This window comes from Podarcis gaigeae (genome assembly GCF_964106915.1).
Source record: "Podarcis gaigeae genome assembly, chromosome: 10".
Lineage (NCBI taxonomy): Eukaryota > Metazoa > Chordata > Lepidosauria > Squamata > Lacertidae > Podarcis > Podarcis gaigeae.
The window spans coordinates 53,810,763-53,831,043 of NC_139686.1; the positions used below are offsets into that span (position 1 = coordinate 53,810,763).

Below are 20,281 nucleotides of genomic sequence, written 5' to 3' on the forward strand. Positions count from 1 at the left end.
CAATTACTCCTTCTGGTAGCAAACTCAAGCTGTGAGTGCTGAGACATGGATCTAGAACAGGGCCACTGAGAAATAAAAGGGAAGTATCAGCATGCATTGGGGGAACCCCAAGATTTGTGAAAGTAGGGGGAGATAAGGGGGGCACTCCCCCAAAAAAACATCTGAATGAGGACTAAGCGTGCTTAGTAGCCACAGAATGTTGAGTGTCTGTCAGAAAATAAAACAGAAAACAAGGGATGTGGGATTGGATTGCCTTATTTGAGCCTCTTGTCTAATAGTTTACATTGTCCCATAGAAGGGCATTGCCACGTCCTGCCCCAAATAGACTCAGAGCTCCCAGGAAAGCAGGTTATAGTTGCAGTCTTCTGAGCCAAGAGGCATAGCAGCCAATGTAGAAGAGTCACTTTCATCAAGGTCAGGTTTCCATAGGCAATGCGAAGGTAAGCTTGTGCAAAGTGAAGTCTTGATCACAAGGCCCAGGCTGTTTTGCAGAGCAGAATAAGGTAGAATAAGGCAGCACTGATCAGGACCTTGGACAGATCACCAGTTGAAGGTTTCTCACCTATAACAATGGGAGCTGTTGCTTCAGCAAGGGTACAAAGATCTTTTGAGACTAGCCTTGTAGTACGGTTGATTCTGCTACCACTGTTAAGAGTATTAAAGTTTCTGGTTATAATGCAATGGCCATAGGGAGAGAGTCTTCTGAAACTGGTGAGTCCGGTTAAGCCACATCTTCTAATCTGGAAGGACCAAGTAGGGGGAATGAAGACCCCTTGCCCAGGTTGTTGTTTTTTTGAGCAATCATATCTATCTTGGTCCACAGTTAGCTGCTACAACCACACACATTCCTACAAGTTGCTTTCTTTTCATGGGTGGGTGGTTGCAATGCATACATAACTGGACCATAGATTAGCAGGGTTCAGGAAGCTTCATCAATTCTCAAGGATAGTGGTAAACAGGAGGAGGACCCACCAGTGGATCATAGGCCAGTTTCTCAAGGAAGGAGAAAGACAGAGGCAGAACCATACCAAAAAACAAACAAAGGGGAGGCTAGTCTTAATCTGGAATTAGTACCTTACTATAAAAAGTGGGATGTTTTTTGATAAAATACAGTGTTGCTTTTAAGCTTGAGGCTTACACCTGCCTCTTCTTTTGTTTTTCTCCAGTCTCTGGTGGTTCCCTAGTTCCTGCTAGTTGCTGAGATTCAGGCTGAAGCAGCTAGATTAAGTGGACCTATTTATTGGTCAAATGTAACGAAGTGCTATGCTATATTCTTAAGCTAGGGTGCACGCTGACACTCACTTAACACCATTCAGGTATGCCTTAACTATGAAGCGATCTTGAGTATTCACTCTTGCTTTATATATTGCCAGGAGCTGCTAGGAACCTTTGGCTGTGTTCGTGGTTGCCCCTTCCACCCCCACCAATATATCAGAACAGTGACTTGGAACAACTTTCATCAGGGAAGTCCTTTCAAGTTCGGGACTGGCACCCACCCATCCAAGCTGGTCATTGAGCCCTCCTGGACAGGAAGTTTTGTAAAGGGCTTCCTGTCTGGGCTGGGAGTTTGCCTGAGCAACGAGGTCTTCCTGGCTCCAGTAAGTTTTTCTGTTCCGACTCCATGGCTCAACTGCTAATTTCTGGCTCACTTCAGGCTGCCGTCCGTGGCTCAACCCTGACCCAAATTTTTAAAAACATTGGTAGAGCTAGGCTGCGCACACACTATATCTTTAAAGCACATTTGAAGCACATTCTTTCCCTCAAAGAATTCTGGGTACTGTGGTTCACACCCCACAGAGTTGCAATTCGCAGCAATCCTTTACAGACTTCACTATACAGAAATTCTTTGAGGGGGTAAATGTGCTTAGCCTGTGCTTTATATAGTGTGTGTACACAGCCTAGTATTTCTGCAATAGAAGAAATGAATTCTTAGATGCACATATACGTTGAACATTTTTACATGGCAGGCCACAAGTTATTTAGATTAAAACTGCATATTGAGTTCTATAGCAAGCTAGACCTTGGGTCATTGGGTAGCTCAAAAAACTTTTTTAAAAAAAATCACACCCAAGCCAATGATATTTTTTTAAGATATGAACTGAGCAGATAGTTTTGCAGAGCCCCAGTTATTCTGTGAGAATAACTCACAGGGAGAGTTATTCTCACTGCAAAGCAATTCTTATGAGCCTCAGAGTCTCTGCCATTCTCCCCTGCTTCCATGGGCAACCTTTAAATTGACAACGTTCGTTTTCTTGTCCCTGAAGACTTAAGTTTTGAAACAAATCAGCCAGCAGTGGAAGAGGTCCAAATGCTTCCTTGTTAATAGAGTCTGAGAAGTCTGCTCCCAGGATAGTAAGCTTTTCTTTAAGATTCATTACAGCTTGACCATGTAACTTGCTGACTGCGCTCACACAGCAATTCGTAAAGTGATCAGAACAGTATTCGGTCCCTATGCAAAAGACACCTGAATGGCTTGAACAGGTTTTTGGAGTTTTTTACCTGACTCAAGTTCTAGTGCAGGAAATCAGCAGCACTGCTGTAGCAGTTCTTTCTCTCTTCCCCCACGTGGGTTGCACAAGGTTGCAAACTATATCTCAGTCATGTGCTTTCAGAACTGTGACGCCAATTCTCTAGAATTCCCTTTCCTTAGAAGGGAACCAAGCTCCAACATTGTTAGGGATTTCATTGTTGGTTTGGAAGCCTTCCTTTGCTCCCAAGCCTCCTCAAGTTAGTCTATCTTATCTTTGCCTTTTTAAATTCTTGCTGGTTTTGACGTTTTTTTAAAAAAAAGATATAATAATACTGTTTTATATCTGAACACCACTCATATATTCTGAAAATCAAGCAATCATTGTGGAACTTTATATATTCTGTAAATCAAGCAATCAGTGTGGAACTTTACTTGGAATGGATCTGCCAAAAACTCCTTACAATGTTCCCTCTCACTCCATCTTATAGCCCAAATCCTCAGCAGAGGTGTAACTCCATGTCATTATCTTGCCAAATCAACTGGGGATTGAGAGAGTTTACAGCAAAGTACCGTAACTTTAGCTGCAATTGCTAAGCAGCACTGGGTAATGAAGTTGCCTGCTGTAACTAAAAAAAAGGGGGGGTCCCCAGAAGAAGGAAGAGGAGGAAGAGAAAGTCCCACTTAATTAAAGTAGAATCCGCGTGTAAGGCTGCAATTTGGAATTGAATCTTTCAAGACCAGTCCCATCCACTTTACTAAGCCTCATCAGGATTCGGTCTTGAGGAATAGGGACTATTTTCAGGTGACACCATGTGTGCCCAGGAGGGTGACCAAGGGTCTGGAAACCAAGCCTTATGAAGAATGGTTAAGGGAGTTAGGTATGTTTAGCTTGGAGAAGAGAAGACTAAGAAGTGATGTGATATCTTCAAATATCTGAAGGATTGTCCATGGAAGATGGAGCAAGCTTGTTTTCTGCTGCTCCAGAGGGTAGGACCCAAACCATTGGATTCAAATAACAAGAAAGGAGATTCTGGTTAAACATTAGGAATATCTTTCTTACCATGGATTGGGCAACCTCAAAGGGGATGGACTCTCAGTGATTGGGTATTTTCTAAGCAGAGGTTGAAGGGCCATCTGTCTGGGATTATTTAGCAGCAATTCCTGCATACCAAGGGGTTGGCCTAGTTGGTTTTTGGGGTCACTTCCAAACCCACAATTTTATTATACTGTTATTCTATTATTGTAATTCTACAAGCATACTGAACTTTAATAGAGGGACCTGGGACATACGATAAAACCCAATATTCGGAATGAATTATGGACTAAAAATATAAAATTCATGGCTTGCTTCCTTATAAGGGAAAATCTTATGAAAATGTACTATAGATGGTACTTGACCCCTGTAAAACTAGCAAAAAATAAATAAATTATATAATAACAAGTGCTGGAGATGTAAGGAACAGATAGGAACATACTACCATATGTGGTGGTCCTGTCTAGAGATACAAAGATTTTGGAATATGATTTATGAAGAGATAAAGAGATTGATAAAAAACTACATTTAGCAAGAAACTGGAATAATTTTTACTAGGAATTGTTTCAGATAATATTCCCAAAAACAAAACCAGGTTATTTATGTATGCGACGTCAGCAGCAAGGTTTATAGTGGCAAAACACTGGAAAGATAAAAATACACCCACTAAAAATGAATGGGTAGTCAAATTGTGTGAGTACTTGGAGCTTGCAAAGCTGACAGATGCAATAAGAGATAAACCTAAAAAGATGGTGAAAGAAGAATGGGAATGTTTAAATAATTATCTAGGGGATAAGGGTTCATCAATAAAGACCTGGTTATGTTTAGAATGATACCGCATTGGGAAATGTTGCCTGATACCAAGATGAGGGATTCTATGGAATGCAGATAGAGAGAAAAGATAAGAATAATGATCTGTTGTGACCTTGACAGAAGCGTACAATAGACGCTTGTGTTTTGGCTCATCCCCCCCCCCCCCCGCCGCCTTTTTTCCCTTCTTTCTCCTTCTTCTTTCCTCTTTCTTTTTTCTTTCCCATAATGGCTTATGTTCTATGCCATGTACTTTGATATTTTTTGTAGTTTTTTAGCCTTTTCCATTATTATTATCAAGGATTTTTCTTTTGTAATTTTGGTTGTTTATATTTATCTGCATTTGTTTAAAGCAAAAAAAAAAAAAGAGGGCCTTGACCATTAAAAAGATAAGGCCATTTCCTTTTTTATGTAGAATGGGGACTTGTGGGGACAGCAAACCACTTACAAATCTACTAGAGATGGATTTCGCACCTATAAAGCACCATTCCTATTTATATGCTTGTATACAGTAGTTTGTCATAGCAAAGATCTTGCTGTTACAGTACGTCGGCCGCCAGGTGGCAGTCCCCACAGTGCCGTTCCTTAAGTCATCTGAAACACGATAAACGTGTTACCTCGCCAAGAAAAATGTTATTGCATTATCCTTTCCGCAAAGATTAGTTTTTTCTGAGTGCCTGCGGAAGTTTTCGAGGTTCCCGTACCTTTATGTAGCTCACCAGAGCTACACTGTGTATTTTCTTTCCTTAATAGTTCCATGTGGTTCCTTGTTTAGCTTATTGCAGATTTTCCTCGTGGTTGTCATGGGACCAGTTCCAAAAACCTTTGAGGGGACGTGCACCTTCTCTTCCCTTTTACATTCATAGAAGGATACAGTCCCCAGGGGGGCGTTGATAAAAAGGTGGCATTTCCGTATCTTGTGAATTTGTTTGTGGCTCCTTTCTAAATGAAAAGAGGGTGAAAGAACATTTTCTTTCTTTGGTCCTGGTATTTGGCAGCATACAAACCAATGGATGCCATGGATGCCACTCCATAAGTGGTGTGGTATGCGTGAAAAACAGAAGGCGAGACTTCACTCTTGTGTCGATGAAGGACCAATGAACATATTGTGGCTGCCATATAGAGATGGCTCTAAACTGCTACACATGGAGCTATGTCACTAGATTAGTGAATCATATGAAAGCAATGTCCAACCATATGAACTTGGTGCCTTGCAACACGCACCCCCCCCCCCTCATTTAATGTTCTGGAAAAGTTGTGTTACCATAAGGGCATCTTTTTGCAAATCGGTAGCTTTTGTGTCATTTTCTTTGCTGGGTCCAGTCTACTGAGTGCACATAGTTGCATGAAGTATAGTAAGAATGAGGGAGGAAATAAACTGTCACTTCTGTAGCAGGGAGCATCTCCAAGAAAGTAGGAGGAAAGAGGAGGAAGGACCTGAGAGATCACAACCACTCCCAGGTCCAGCCCTACCATTAGACAGAGTGAAGCAGCCACACCAGGCAGCTGGATGGATGTGTCATGCAAGGGCAGCAAATGGTTATTTAGTTATCTGGTTTTATTTAGTTTGTTTGTTTATTTATTTATTTATTTATTTATTTATTTATTTATTTATTGCATTTATGTTCAACTTTTTTCCTCTCCAAGGAGCTCAAGGTGGCACACATGGTTCCCCCATTCCTCATTTAATGATCACAACAACCCTGTGATGTAGGTCAAGTTGAGAGGCAGTGAGTGGTTCAAGGTCACCCAATACGCTTTGCAGCCAGGTTGGAATTTGAACCTTGGTCCTAGTCCAAAACGCCATATATTTCATTGTATTTTTACTCCCAAGAAAATGCACATGGGGTTTTCTTGTGGCACTCAGTAAAATGTCATCGCCACACATATGCACCATCACACGTCATCTAGTATACCCACAGTCAAGTGACATGTGATTTTATGCTAGGGCGGTTTCTTTACCACATCATCTATGGCTCAGGAAACTTCTGGTGAAATGGTGAGGCTGCTACTTAGATGAGAATAACACTGTGTGGATGACACACACAAAATGCATGTCTGGGATGCATCAAGCCCACTTCAAACTTCTGTGTGTACACAGCCTGACATTGTTTCCACCGTTTAATGGGCTCTGTAGGCTTTTTCAATAAGTGAAGCATGCTTGTGAACACATTTTGCTCAGTCCAAGAACAGTGGATTGTTCAAACATTGCTTTGCGTGGCACATGGAAGGCAATGTTTTGTGGCTTGTTTTGACTCAGCCTGCTGCTTGTAGGCTCTGTATATAAACTGGAATTCTATTATCAAGCCACAGGGACACTGCTTAGGTTGCAGACATTTTACATAGGTTACAATATTATTGTACGCAATCCATCATTATGATGATCCCTGCCTTTCTTAGAACTTGTCAATTTGTCCTTGACAGAACATGAAAATGTCCCCTATATATCTTCCGCCTCTACTTGCACATATTGACTACAATCTTGCAGTGGTGGGGAGGGAGGGGGAGGAGATATGTAGCACCCAAAAATAGAGGATGTTGATCTGCATAAAATGTACACCTGTGAATTCATATGTATAGGAACAAATTTAGTACATATATACATATACACGTGACATTAGCCACAATCCACATTTGTCCTGCAGTTCCTTGAGAAATACTGCTGTTTGTTGCATTTTTCCTCCAACTAGTTTCCCTCGTATTTGAAAATGTGAGACATGCTCACTTTGTAGTTAAGCTGAGGTGTGGTGTGTACATTTGAGACAGCTGTTGCACATGCTCAGAGCAAAGTGCATACACAGTTTCAGGGGGGTTGCAGGTGCAGGGAAATCAAACAGGTTTGGTGGATGGGGGGGTGAAGACATCTCTGTCATCTCTCTGGTGTGTACAGAAACATGCAGAAGTGACTTCAAATGCTGGGTTGAGGTGGCCGACCTCACTGCATTTTAAGCCACTAATGTGTATATTTCCTTAGTTTGCTTCCCTGGTTCTAACAGTTGGCGGGCAGCTTCTGGTAGTTTTTAATCATTAAACTGGACTTGGACCAGAGAGCCATTCAAACACAGGGTGCCTTCAAAGAGAGGACTAACCTCTCTGAAGTAGGGCATGAGGCCACCCTAAAACAGAGTGGCCAGATGGTGTGAAGGATCCCATAAGTGACCTTTAACTGCAGATTTTAAGCCTGTCTGTTTCACTTAGGATGTTCTATTAAGAGCCATGTATGCTTATACAATAGAAGTTATAATAATTCTGCACAGAGTTCTGAAATGTATCTTGTTTGATGAATATAAAAGCCTCTCCCTGAAAGCAGGCTGTGTTTTCTGACCCTGTTTTCTTATGTTTTCATAACCTTCCTTTGTACCAATCAGTGCTACAAAGATGAAACATGAGGACTTTCTCATGAGAAATTATTTCCTCGCTCATCCTGTGCACGGTGGAAAGTTTGCCAAGTCTTCGGAGACTCCATGCTCCTGAAGACTCAGTGCTGGCAAACAGACAACATTTGCATTTGTTACTCTTAACAATGTGCAAGCCTTGACACATAATGGAGCAACACCTTGATGTAACTTGAGGACAGGAAGACAAAATCCATAGATGACCGGTCAACATGTAATGCTGCCAAAATACAGCAGCAGCAAATAACAAGGAAGGCACATTAATGTTCCATCCAAATGTTCTTCAGCCTCTGGGGGCTCCAAAAGCCTCTGTAGTCTTTGCCATCTTTTGGCAAGCAACAAAAGAAATGCTTTTTTGTTCAGCAAACCCCTTTCCCCTTTTGCTCATCTGCATATATATTGGCTTTGCCACCTGGTGGTAAGCAAGGCAAACTGCACACTTGTAGACTTTGAACAGTTTGGAATTATTTGTGTGTTATGGCGATCCAAAGAGCTGGCGTCAGTTGCTGTGCAATCTGAGGTGATTTCTGTGTGGCAACACATGAGGAGAGGCCTTGGAGCCACCTCAGCCAAATAGTTGTCGATTAGCAAAGTGTCATTTGCTGTAACCTTGAAGGAGGAAAAAATAATGAGTGTCCCAAATACCACAACCAATGTACTTCATGGTAAATCAGGGGCCACCAGCCATTTGGGGCCAGTGACCACCTTTTGAATGTTGAGAAAGTAGTGCAGGTGCCAGTCACAAAATGGCTGCCATGGGGACAGGGCACAATGCAAAATGGCAGCCACTTCTATATAAGAACAGAAAAAGAGACAGGAACATGAAATGGTATAACTGTTTTAGTCTGTGAGGTACAGAGGTATGTGGCAGAGAGATATTTCTAAACACTCTTTGCCATTACTGAATTTTTGGCACTCCAGGTGGGATTGAGAGAGACTCTTGATCTGAAAGGCTAGAGAGATGTTGCCAGTCAGTGAAGAGAATATTGATCTAGAGATAGACCAATGTAATGGTCTGGGTCACTCTAAAGGGGCTTCTTATGATCCTATGAGTAGAAAAAGATCGGATAATAACACAAATATTTCAGGTTGGTTTTTTCATAAGGGGTAGTATATGATCTTTACTCAGCAAGTCAAAGGTTTGGGTATGTGGTGTGGATGTGGAGCATGTTTTGAACCTGTCAGGAATCTGTGTAATTGAATTAAGCAGTGTATTTTCTGAGCTGTGTGGTCCTATATAAATGTGTTTTGATGTGTTACAGTTCTGCTTTTGGTTACCATTATAGCAAAGCATTTCTCCTTCTGCAATTATTATTTGAATTGTTTTGTGATCCTTTCCGTTTGGCTCTTATGTACTTTGTGTAATTGCTTTTCTTATTTTGAAGGAAACATGATTTGTTGTAGCCGCTACTGTTGTCGTTTGCTCTTGACTGCAAGCATGTTTGTGGAAGAGCACAGTATACAAATATTTGTTCGGCTCAAAATTCCTCTTATCATTCTTTCATTCACTCTTCCACCTCTCTACACTATGCCCCAAACAAACAAATAAAGGTTTGGATTTATTTCTCAATGGGGTCTAGGTGTAGTAGAGCCCCTAAGAAGTAATTGCCTTACAAAGTGCATTGTCAGGATTTGCTTATAGTTCCCTGGGGTGTTTAAATTCCCATCTGGACAGTGGCTTGTGCCAAAGTCTGTAGGCACCCGAGCTCATCTTAGCGTGATTGTTGGAAAAAATGCACGTTCCATGACTGAATGCTAGAAGATGATGGGTCCAAGTGTCTGTTCATATGACACATTTGTCATTCCTGTGAATGATTCTGTCTGTCCTTAAACACATCCCGGTATGGCAAAAATGTAATGTGACAATCAGAGAATCCAAAACATAGCCCACTCTTGCCAACTGACTCACAGTGCAAGATGTGCCCTTCACAACCGGGTTGTGAAATGAACAGCTAAGCTGCTTCGTTTGAAAGGAGGAATTGAGACAGAAGAGCCTGGAATATCTTTGGCTATGTCTGTCTGTAAACCAGATTTGATTGTTGTCAACGGAGAGCAGACGACCGTCATGGATGTTGCCATCATGGCCGAGCAATCAATGGAGAGTGTGGGGCTGGCTGCAGAAAGGACAGAAATATGGGAGACAATGACCAACAAGGCAATTGAAGACTTTGTAAAGAACTAAACTAAACATGTCCAAATGGCCCGAAGATAGGCCATATACCTTTGTATCTGTTACAGCATTGCTTTGCCTTACAAGACTGTCTTTATCAGACCTCTCATTATTGTGGCCAGGGACAGTCCGCCCTGTTTGACCTCCTGAGGCAAAACAGGAAGGTGCTGCCCTCACAAGATCTCGCTGCAATCCAGAAGCCACAGCTTCTCTTCACTTGTGGGGGCCCAAACCCGCAGAGGCAACTCTTGGATTCTGCCACCTGAGGTGGCTGCCTCAGTCTGCCTCATTGACAAGGCAACTTTAAAAAGAGTGTTGTTGTGAAAAGTTGCTGCTGGGCAAAAGCATAGTTCCATAAAATTGGGCTGTTTCAATGTTAGGGAAACCAATGGGGTTATGCATTCTACGCACAAGTGCGCAGGCCACCCCTGTAATATGGTTCGCATGTTTGATTTGTCCACACAAGTGAGCGGTCAAGGATTGTCACAGAGCCTAACTGTCATTAGTCACACAGTCCAAAGTTGGAGTTGACTCTAGCAAAAACGCTATCTCCACAGACTTGGCTGAGTGTCAGGCCTAATGAGCATAGCATTAGTTCCCTGTGGGTCTTACTCCATGAAATCACCTTCCGACACCTCCTTTTTCCAGTCTTCTCCCTCTAACCACTCATTGTTGTCCCACCACACTCCCCGTGCTTTGAGCCTTCATCCCTTGGGGGTTCCCCAGCTGGTTCCTCCCATCATTCCTCTGTGTCCGACCAGTCCATGACAAGGATTGGAGGACTTCAGCCCATACCTAATTTGGAATATTTATGTAACTGGACACGTTCTTCTTGCTTTATTAAGCATTTATAGCTTTAAACCTAGTAGGGGGAGGAAATTAACAAGCACACATTCCCATTAAACAGATTTGTAAACATTTCATTGTTGGCTTTTAATCTGATTATTGATTTCATCTCTGTCAGCCATTCTTCTCTGGTGTGGCCATTATACAGTTAAGTTTTTGTTTGCTTTTACCGACACAATTATACTTGTGCTTTTAGCAGAAAATGCCACAATTATTTAACAAAGGTATTTGGCTTGAGGACAAGCGATGTGTTTATTTAAATTGTATCCATTAATAAGGAAGGCCTTTAGAAAAAGCAAAGGAAGAAGATTACACAGCAAGATTAACTGCTAAATAGGTTAATTTTTCTATTGTGTTTTTTCCCCCTTTACAAGCATACACATTTTTCACAATGCTCTTTGACTTGAAAGAGCTTTCACTTGCAAAGATAAACAAATTCATATAAGAGCAGTCAGTCAGTGCATTAAACTGAAAAGAAAATTAATTGTGCAGGTGCTATTACAGCACACAAGGTGGGAAGGTGCGTGTTTATCAGGCAACTCAGTTTCCTCCTTCACACACATGCCAACAGAGCTGTGACAGAAGAAGAAGAAGAAGAAGAAGAGGAGGAGGAGGAGGAGGAGGAGGCAGTGGCGGTGCTTAATGCTCCGGCACCAGGGGGGGAGAGCAGGTGTGGCGTGCATCCTGGGGGCAGGATGCAAACTTGGGTCTCCAGCTGTTTTCGGACTACAAGTCCCATCATCCTTGACCACTGGATTTGCTAGCGAGGGATGGTGGGAGTTGTAGTCCAAAAACAGCTGGAGACCCAAGTTTGGGAAACACCAGGGTAGTCCAACTTTTCATACCAAGGGGGCCATAAGAGTACTTTGACACAGAACCTGCAAGCCACGCAAGGCCTTGTCGCATGGGGGGGGGGTAGAGTGTGAGGCCAAAATTTTACACCTGCCAGCCCTCATGCTGCCTTCCCAAAGCTGGATAAGCAAGGCCTTTGGGAAGGAGGTACGAGGCTCTGGCAGTGTCCTAGAGCCCTCCTACCTCCTTCCTAACATTGAGAAAGTGCTGACTAGGCTTTGGGAAGGAGGATAGATGACTCTAGGATCCTTTCAAAGCTCAGCACCTCCTTACCTGTCAACGAGCCAGGTCAACCACAGGGCAGGCACACCTAGACACAGGAGGCACAGAATGCCGTTAGCTCTTTATTAACAGAAAATACCAACACAGCAGAGCCCCCTGGTTTGTATTAATCTAGCTGAAACATTGCTGAAACTTACCACTGGCCCCATCCTTCCCCCTCTAGTTTTTCATCTCCCAAAGAGATGAAGGATGCATTGAAGCAGTGGGCTCCTCCTTTGGGCCTGCTTGAGACCCATTGCTCAAGCAGGGAGTCAGAGAAGGAGGAGAATCAGCAGGACTGGAACACCTGCGCTCACATTGTGACTCGCAGCCTCTAACCCTGTCCTGGAAGACCCTCCTTCTCCTGACCCCCTTGGATCACTCAACCCAGTGCCGGATTTATGTACAGGCTAAGTAGGCTGAAGCCTAGGGCCTCTAAATCTAGGGGGCCTCGCCAACCCTCCCGCTCCCCAGCGGGCAGTCTCCCCTCTCCCAAAATTGCAAACCCAAGACTTTATGCGAGGGTAGGGCAACTGCAGCTGTTTACATTAACAGATTTCAAGCCATCTAGAAATATTATGGAAGACTTTGCACATTGTTATTTAAATGCTAGGTGCATTGATGTGACTAAGCAAATCAATATAGATATATATAATACAATGAGATCATCAGAGGCTTGCTTTGTGGATGTGTCACAAGCTCTGTATCGAAGCACTGAGTGCAAAATACAATTCTCCCAAGTCTCGTTTTTATAAAGGCTTTCCCTAGCTAACTAGCCTCTGCCACATCTAACCTGACCACATGAACTTTTGCCAAGTTTCAAGTGAGCATAGCTACTCTTGGCAATGCATTTTCTGCTTTGTCGCTGCTTATATGGTGGGTGGAAATGTTGAGCTATTTTCATGGCCAGTTCTGAAAGTAGCTTCCACTGCTCACTTTGAAATGAAACCTCTGTAAGAGAGAAGCCAGTTCACCTGATGGCTAAAGGTGTGAGCTGAACTTCACACACGTTGAGTTTTAGCATGGCTCTGCAGATAGCCACACTGCCCCACACCAAAGTGGCCTTTAAAGTTCAGGGGCCTCAATTCAACACAGAAGTACGCATGATTAACCTCATAGATATAACTAGCTTTTCAATGCAACCTTATGCATGCTAACTCAGAAGCAAGTCTCATTGTGTTTGGTGAGGCTTAATCCATAGTAGGCATGTTTAGGATTGCTGAAAGAATGCAAAGAGGAGATGTGTGGTCTCCAAAGTGTCAACTAAGAAGATTTATTGCAGCGCAGTGTCTTTCGGAACACAGGTTCCTTCTCCAGGAGAAATCTTAAACTTTCAAATTCTATGAAGTGGCTAAAGCAGCATGCACAAATATTAGCTGCCTATCATGAGGAAGACAAGAACAGCAGTTTGTATTTGCCCAAAGTGCTTTAGTGTACTGTATAGAATTTGAAAGTGTAAGATTGCTCTTGAAAAAGGAACCCATTTGCCCAAACATGTTGAGCTGTAATAAATCTTATCAGTTTTCTTGGCCTTTAAAAAAAATAAGCAAAAGAAAATCATGCTTTTCTTTATGGTTTCTGTGCCTGTCTCCCCTCCTATTTTGTTTGTTTGTTTAGTGTTGTCACCTTGACAATGTGTTGGATTCTGTTGGATTTAACATTGCAGCCCAATATACGCTTAGTTATAAGTACATTCAACTGCATTCAATGGGGATAACTAACATGTAAGTGTATAAAACTGCCACTAGATTAGATGGAATGCTGGAGGCTTAAGGTGATCTAATATCTAATTATTTGTAGATATACAAACAGAGTATAGCAGAAGCAAGCAGGTTTCTGCAGCAGGCAGCATCACTGCAAATACTGCATCATATTCCCCCCAAAAGCAACACAAAGTAAGCATAGGCCAATGATATCAAATAGTATGGGGAACAGCTTTATTAGAAAAACTAACCAACAAACTGAAACTGACACGGACAAATAGAAGAAACCACCTTTCCCCGAATATGGTTACCCTTTATCACATACACAGCCAAACAAGACAACAGCAAGAACCTGCCCACAGTGTTCGAATCAATCTGGCTGACCTGATCCAAAAACACCCACCCACCCCACTCACACACAAAAACAAAGTTCACCACAGCCAATCACAAACAAACAGCCACACCCTAGGCCAACCCCAACCTCTCTCACCACCAAAGGAATGCAAGCAAATAGTAAAGAGAACCCACACTGACACTGACACAAAACCCCACACATACACTAAACAGAATAGTAGCATTGCCACCCGGCCCCACCTCACTCACCATTCCCCCCCTCCACTTCTTTCCCCCTTTTTTCCTTAATGTAACACTAATGTCTCAACAAATGAAACTGATCTGTAGAAAATGTAACTTGAAAAAAGAGACATTGCACATACGGTGGTACCTCGGGTTAAGAACTTAATTGGTTCCGGAGGTCCGTTCTTAACCTGAAACTGTTCTTAACCTGAGGTACCACTTTAGCTAATGGGGCCTCCAGCTGCCGCCACCACGCGATTTCTGTTCTCATCCTGAAGCAAAGTTCTTAACCTGAGGTACTATTTTTAGATTAGCAGAGTCTGTAACCTGAAGCGTCTGTAACCCAAGGTACCACTGTACTTTTGTAAAACAAGAAATTAGCATGCAATACAAGGATGGTTTTGTCAACTTAAGCAAAAAGAGAGGAAAAGGCTCATAGCTTTATGTTTCAATCTGAGTCCAAATTCAGCCCCCTCCTCCTCTTTTCCCCTCTCTCACCTACACTCACACAATGCAGAACACCGGCTAGTCTCAGATCCCACCATTGAATTTAAACCCTTTTGTTCAGTCCCCAAAAACACTTTAAACTGAATCCAACCTCTTCACAATAACTGAATTGTGTTGTGGGCCCAACTACAGATTCCTCCTGGCCTTGTGATTCTTTAGGGTGCTATGTACCCCACCAATCCCAGACCTTCCAGGTGTCCCTATTTTCCGGTGACAGTCCTGGATTTACAAAAGCCATCCCAGTTTCTGATTTGATCTCAGGATGTATTGATTTTCCATGGGACATCCCTATTTTAATCGGGAAAACATTGGAGGGTATGGAGTCATGTGACCCCCAAGACAAGATACTACAGGGGTGCCCAAACTTCTTTCAAAGAGGGCTAGATTTGATGAAGTGAACAATCCTTTTTTAATGAGCTTTTTTTTTTTTAGGAGATAGACTGCCACGGGGTCCAGATTAAACCAATCAGCGGGCCAGATTAGGCCCCCAAAACGGACTTCGGACATGCCTGCTTTAGGACATCTGAACGTAGCCCTATATAGGGAAGTTTTTTAATGTTTAATGTTTTATTATGTTTTTTCTATGTGTTGGAAGCCGCCCAGTGCAACCCAGTCAGATGGGTGGGGTATAAATAATAAAATAATAATAGTTTTTGTTATTATTATGGAATAGGGCATCCCTATTTCCATTAGAGAAATGTTGGAGGGTAAGCAATCCACAAAACCCCACCAACACAACTGATCCACAAGGGATGTTCCACCAAAATCTTGGAATGGAACAAATGCCTATTCTTAGGCTGATCAATATGTTTGTGCTGCCAATCTGTGTAAACAGCAAAACAAACACAATACTGCAGCCTCAACAATACATCAAAGTGGGAATGCCTTGTAAACATTGCTCTTCCTCTTGCCCTAATGATCCTCAAGAGGGCCACTAATTGGATAGGTTTTGGCATAAGGCTCCGGACAGACTGTTTTGCATTCAAGAGGAGCTAGGCAGAAAATTAAAGTTGCACTCACGTCTGTGTAACTGCGCACAGGATTGGCTGCCACTGTTTATTCTGATGGAGGAAATGGTGGAAGGCCTTGGCTTCTGGTTATTGTATGGTGGGGCTGCCTTTGAAAAGTGCTTGGAAACCTAATTGGTTTAAAATGCAGCCAGCAGGATGCCAACCAAGGCAGGACCTAAGGAGTGTATAATGCAGGCTTTATAACATCATCACAGACTTCCATTCAGTCTCCAGATCCAATGGAAAGCGGTGGTTTTGACCTTCCAAGGTCACACGGTCTGGACTTGGGAAAGGCTAAGGATCACCTTTCCCCCTATGAACCAACCTACACATTAAAATGTTTCTTTGGTGCCCTGTGTTAGCTCTTCAATAATGCCAATGGAGTCTAGAGAGAAAGGAAATCCTGATAACACAAGAACAAACTGAACACAACAGAATATAGAACTGGAGAAGAAAGAAACGGAAGGATCTTTGTCTTTTAGGGGCAAAGCTTGTACATAAGCAGGGTTAGATACCATATTTTTCACTCTATAAGATGCACCAGACCACAAGACGCACCTAGTTTTTGGAGGAGGAAAACAAGAAAAAAAATATTCTGAATCTCAGAAGCCAGAATAGCAAGAGGGATCGCTGCGCAGTGAAAGCAGTAATTCCTCTTGCTGTTCTGGCTTCTGGGATAGCTATGAAGCCTGCATTCGCTCCATAAGGCGCACACACATTTCCCCTTACTTTTTAGTAGGGAAAAAGTGAGTCTTATAGAGCAAAAAATACGGTATACAACCAATATCCTAGAGAAAACTCCCTCCAAACACCCTCTGACCTACACAGCCTATCAGAGCATATCACATATATGGTAAAAGGCAAGGTAAAAGGTAAATGATCCCTGGAAGGTTAAGACCAGTCAAAGGTGACTATGGGGTCTGGTGCTCATCTCACTTTCAGGCCGAGGGAGCTGGTGGGTTCTGGGTCATGTGGCTAGCATGACTAAACTGCTTCTTGCACAACGGAAGCCAGAGCACATGGAAATACCATTTACCTTCCTGCCACAGCAGTACCTATTTATCTACTTGCACTGGCGTGCTTTTGAACTGCTAGGTTGGCAGGAACAGGAACCGAGCAACGGGAGCTCACCCTGTCGTGGGGATTTGAACCGCCGACCTTCCAATCGGCAAGCCCAAGAGGCTCAGTGGTTTAGACCACAGCACCACCCATGATGCCAATGTGAGTATAAATAATCATGTACCCATATTTAAAAGAACATCTAGAGGGGGCCAAGGTTGCTCATGAGGAAAGGTTCCCTACCCTTGTGCTATTGCTCCCAGTGGTATGATGCTGAACTTAGGTTACTTAGAATCATAGAATCATAGTTGGAAGGGACCCAAGGGTCATCAAATCCAAGAATAAGAATAAGAATTTTATTATTTATCAGTGGCGTAGCGTGGGCTGTCAGCACCCGGGGCAAGGCAAGTAATTTGCACCCCCTAACCCATGGATTTGCGCCCCCTAACACGTGGATTTGCGCCCCCTAACCCTAACCCCCAGATGTTGTGGCTGGCCCCCCCTGCACCCCCCACGCTACGCCACTGTTATTTATACCCCACCCATCTGGCTGGGTTTCCCCAGCCACTCCAGTGCAGGAATCTAACCTAAAGCATCCATGACTGACTGCTTAAAAACCTGCAAGGAATGAGTGTCCACAACATCCTGAAGGAGACTGTTCCACTGACGAACAGCTCTTATTGTCAGAAAGTTCTTCCTGATGTTTTGTTGGAATCGCCTTTCTTGTACTTCAATGGCTGGGTCCTAAAGTTTTGTTGCATAAAATTGGTCTCTTCTCTCATGTCCGTTGGTTTACCTTAACTCTCATCTCAAAATAATTTTGATGCCTTTCACACATCCAGTCCTCAAGAAAATAACGGCAAGCCCTACTATTAACATGAAATTGATCGCTGAGTAGATAGGCTTAGGAATTTGGCCTTTGATGGTTTTTATAGGACTTAGCTAGCACATGCCCCTCAGGGCAATGATTAAAACAAAACAAAAACTTGTGGAATTTGGGAAGTCTAAAGGTCTGATTAGATAACCTTATGTTCTTTTTTCCCCCCTTTTTTTAACTCAGGAAGAGCAAACAGAGTGGCAGTCACAGGTGTGTTTTCCATGGTGCCTGAAGCTCAAATCAAATAAATCCTGTTCCTGGTCTCCACAGCAGCCACAGAAGTGAGAAAAACTTGAGGGACTAGGCCTATAATGCAAAATGGAACTGGAGAAAGGCACATACATAATCAACCGTGCTGTCTCTGAGGCACATCCCCTCTTCTTCTCCTGGGGTGGCAAAACTGCAAATAAAGCAGCAACCTGTGAACAAAGAAAAATAAATGTGCATTTCTGATAAGCAAAAAATCTGCCTTGGGGAACTGCAAAGGCTTGCTGCTTGTTTGGGGAGCAGGCAGGTGCTCTTTCAAGGCAAATAATTGCCTCTTTCTAAGTGAATTTATTCAGCCTGCATTTCACAGTGGACTGATCTGATCGGATGCTGCCAAACTTCCTTGAAGACTGGAACACAACTCCTGGTCAGATTACGCGGGTCTCCAAATTTTGCAAGAAGTACACACAGAAATACGTATTTTTTTACATAGAAATACGTATACAAAATGCTTACTTTAAACATGGCTGAAAGGTGCCATGTGACATTTAAGAAGCGCATATTTCATCATAAAATGTGGCGCCAAAATTTGTGCACGCTTTCAAGAACTTTGCACGAAATGGAGTGACTCAGGCCTATGTTTCAGTCAGGGCCGCCCAAGACATTTTGGCAACTGAGGCGAACCACAAAATGGTGTCCCCACCACGACTAGGTCAGAAAGGGGAGAGAATATCTACATCAGGAACAAGGTAAGTGGAATCAAATCAACTTTACCCAATGGCTGAATTGGGAATAAAAGGCATTGCAGAGGAAAGGGGGCTATGCTGAACCATTCCCAGCAGACCCCACAAGACAGACCCCACTGTTTCCTTCCTAGAGGTAAGAGGAGACCTATTCGCTGAGAGGCTGCTACAGAGGTGGCATTGTGGGCGGCTGCTGAGGAGGTAGCAGATCCAGCCTCTAAGGAGCTTGTGGTGACAATTGGCGATGCATTCCTTGGAGGCTGGACCTGCTGACCCTATGAATCCTGCTGCCTGAGAAGGTCACCTGACCTTGCCTCAAGGTTGGGCCAGCCCTGGATTCTATACCAGTGAGACTTAAATGGACTGAGTTAAGCTGCACAGCCTATCCTTACTCCCCCCTGAACCACTAATGTCACATTCCAATTGAAATAAAAAATTTAAGGTCTTATATATATAATAAATGTTCATAAATGTACCAACCAAGTGCGTACATAGATATGTGGTCCATAGGTCTGGAGCAGCACAGGAAGACCGTCCTGGAACCATTTTGACTCCTAAACTGACCCAATGTTTTCTCTGCAAGGAGGGAGGTGGTGAGGGAACCTTCCCATTGTCTTAGGAATTGGGTAATCACCATCTCAAAGGAATGGCCAGACTACCAGAAAAGGCAATCAGTTAAGGCATTATCAGATAACCTGTCAGACAGGAAAAACAACAACCTTCAAATCTCTGTTGTAGACCGCCTTTTCTGTGATGTAGGTATGATGTTTGTGGAGGGTGGTCTTGGGTTACACCCTTTCTGTGATGTATGCATGATGTATGGAGGGGTGGTCTTGAGCTCCAGGGAAGGCAATTAAAAATATCTATATAAGGGCAGGCACACCCTTGTTCTGGGTCCTCCTCCTTTCTCCTGCATGTGAGGGGAGTACCCTGTTGCAACAGTTCAATAAAGATCAGGCTTACTAGCTGCTTTGCTTCTCAATATTCTCTGGTTGAGCTCTGTTATTTTCTTCTACTGATGGATAACCTACAAAGGACTCTATAAGGACTCTTGTGTCCCCCATAAGGGAATAAGGGCAGATTTTGTTTACTACACAATACTTGGAAGTGATGTATGTTTCTCCCCTCTAAATTATAAAACATTGCAGGTCTCCGTAGCTCCCGCCCAGAGCACTCTGCACAGAGTAACTGGGGCTGCTCCCTCCTAGGGCTTTTAAAAAGCCCAAATCCTGCTGATTGACTGTTTGGCAGAGAAAAGGTAAGCAGGAGCAGGGAAGGAATCCAGTGCTGCCGTCTCCTCCCAAACGGATGATAAGTGGGGAGTTTTAAAAGAGCAATTTATGTCCAGCCTCAGCTACTGAGTCAAGAGGAAAAATGTACCATTTCCACCAGCTAAGGATACACCCAGAGAAGTTTCTGATAGTCTGTTACTAGATTGGGATGTGGGTGTTTGTAACCACTGGCAGAAAGTGGTCAGATTCATCTGGCCATAGGCATTCCTTACAGCTAGTTGCCCTTAGCTACAGATTCCTTCTTGGGGCTTCAGTGTGCACATGGAATTTTATTATGGACTTTTAAAATATTTATATAGCAGCACAGTGCTGTACAAAAAAAACAACCCCTCTCCATCTCTGTTTTCACTTCCCATTCAGTTTAATGGAGAGGGTGAGCAGATTATTAGACAAACTTAGAAATGAATTAAAATACATAGGCCCCTATAGAAGCAGCATTTTATGTCTATTTTTGTGGTGATAGAACTGCA

The 20,281-nt window shown here is 43.1% G+C and overlaps 1 long non-coding RNA gene across 1 annotated transcript in view; it reads left to right on the top strand.

Moving 5' to 3' along the window:
* Window positions 1–20,281, top strand: part of LOC310825669 — a 40,996-nt gene that overhangs the window by 17,435 nt on the left and 3,280 nt on the right. Inside the window, exon 2 of the long non-coding RNA XR_014555420.1 lies at window positions 17,753–18,525. This is a non-coding gene — a long non-coding RNA (uncharacterized lncRNA). The remainder of the gene's footprint in view (window positions 1–17,752; window positions 18,526–20,281) is intronic.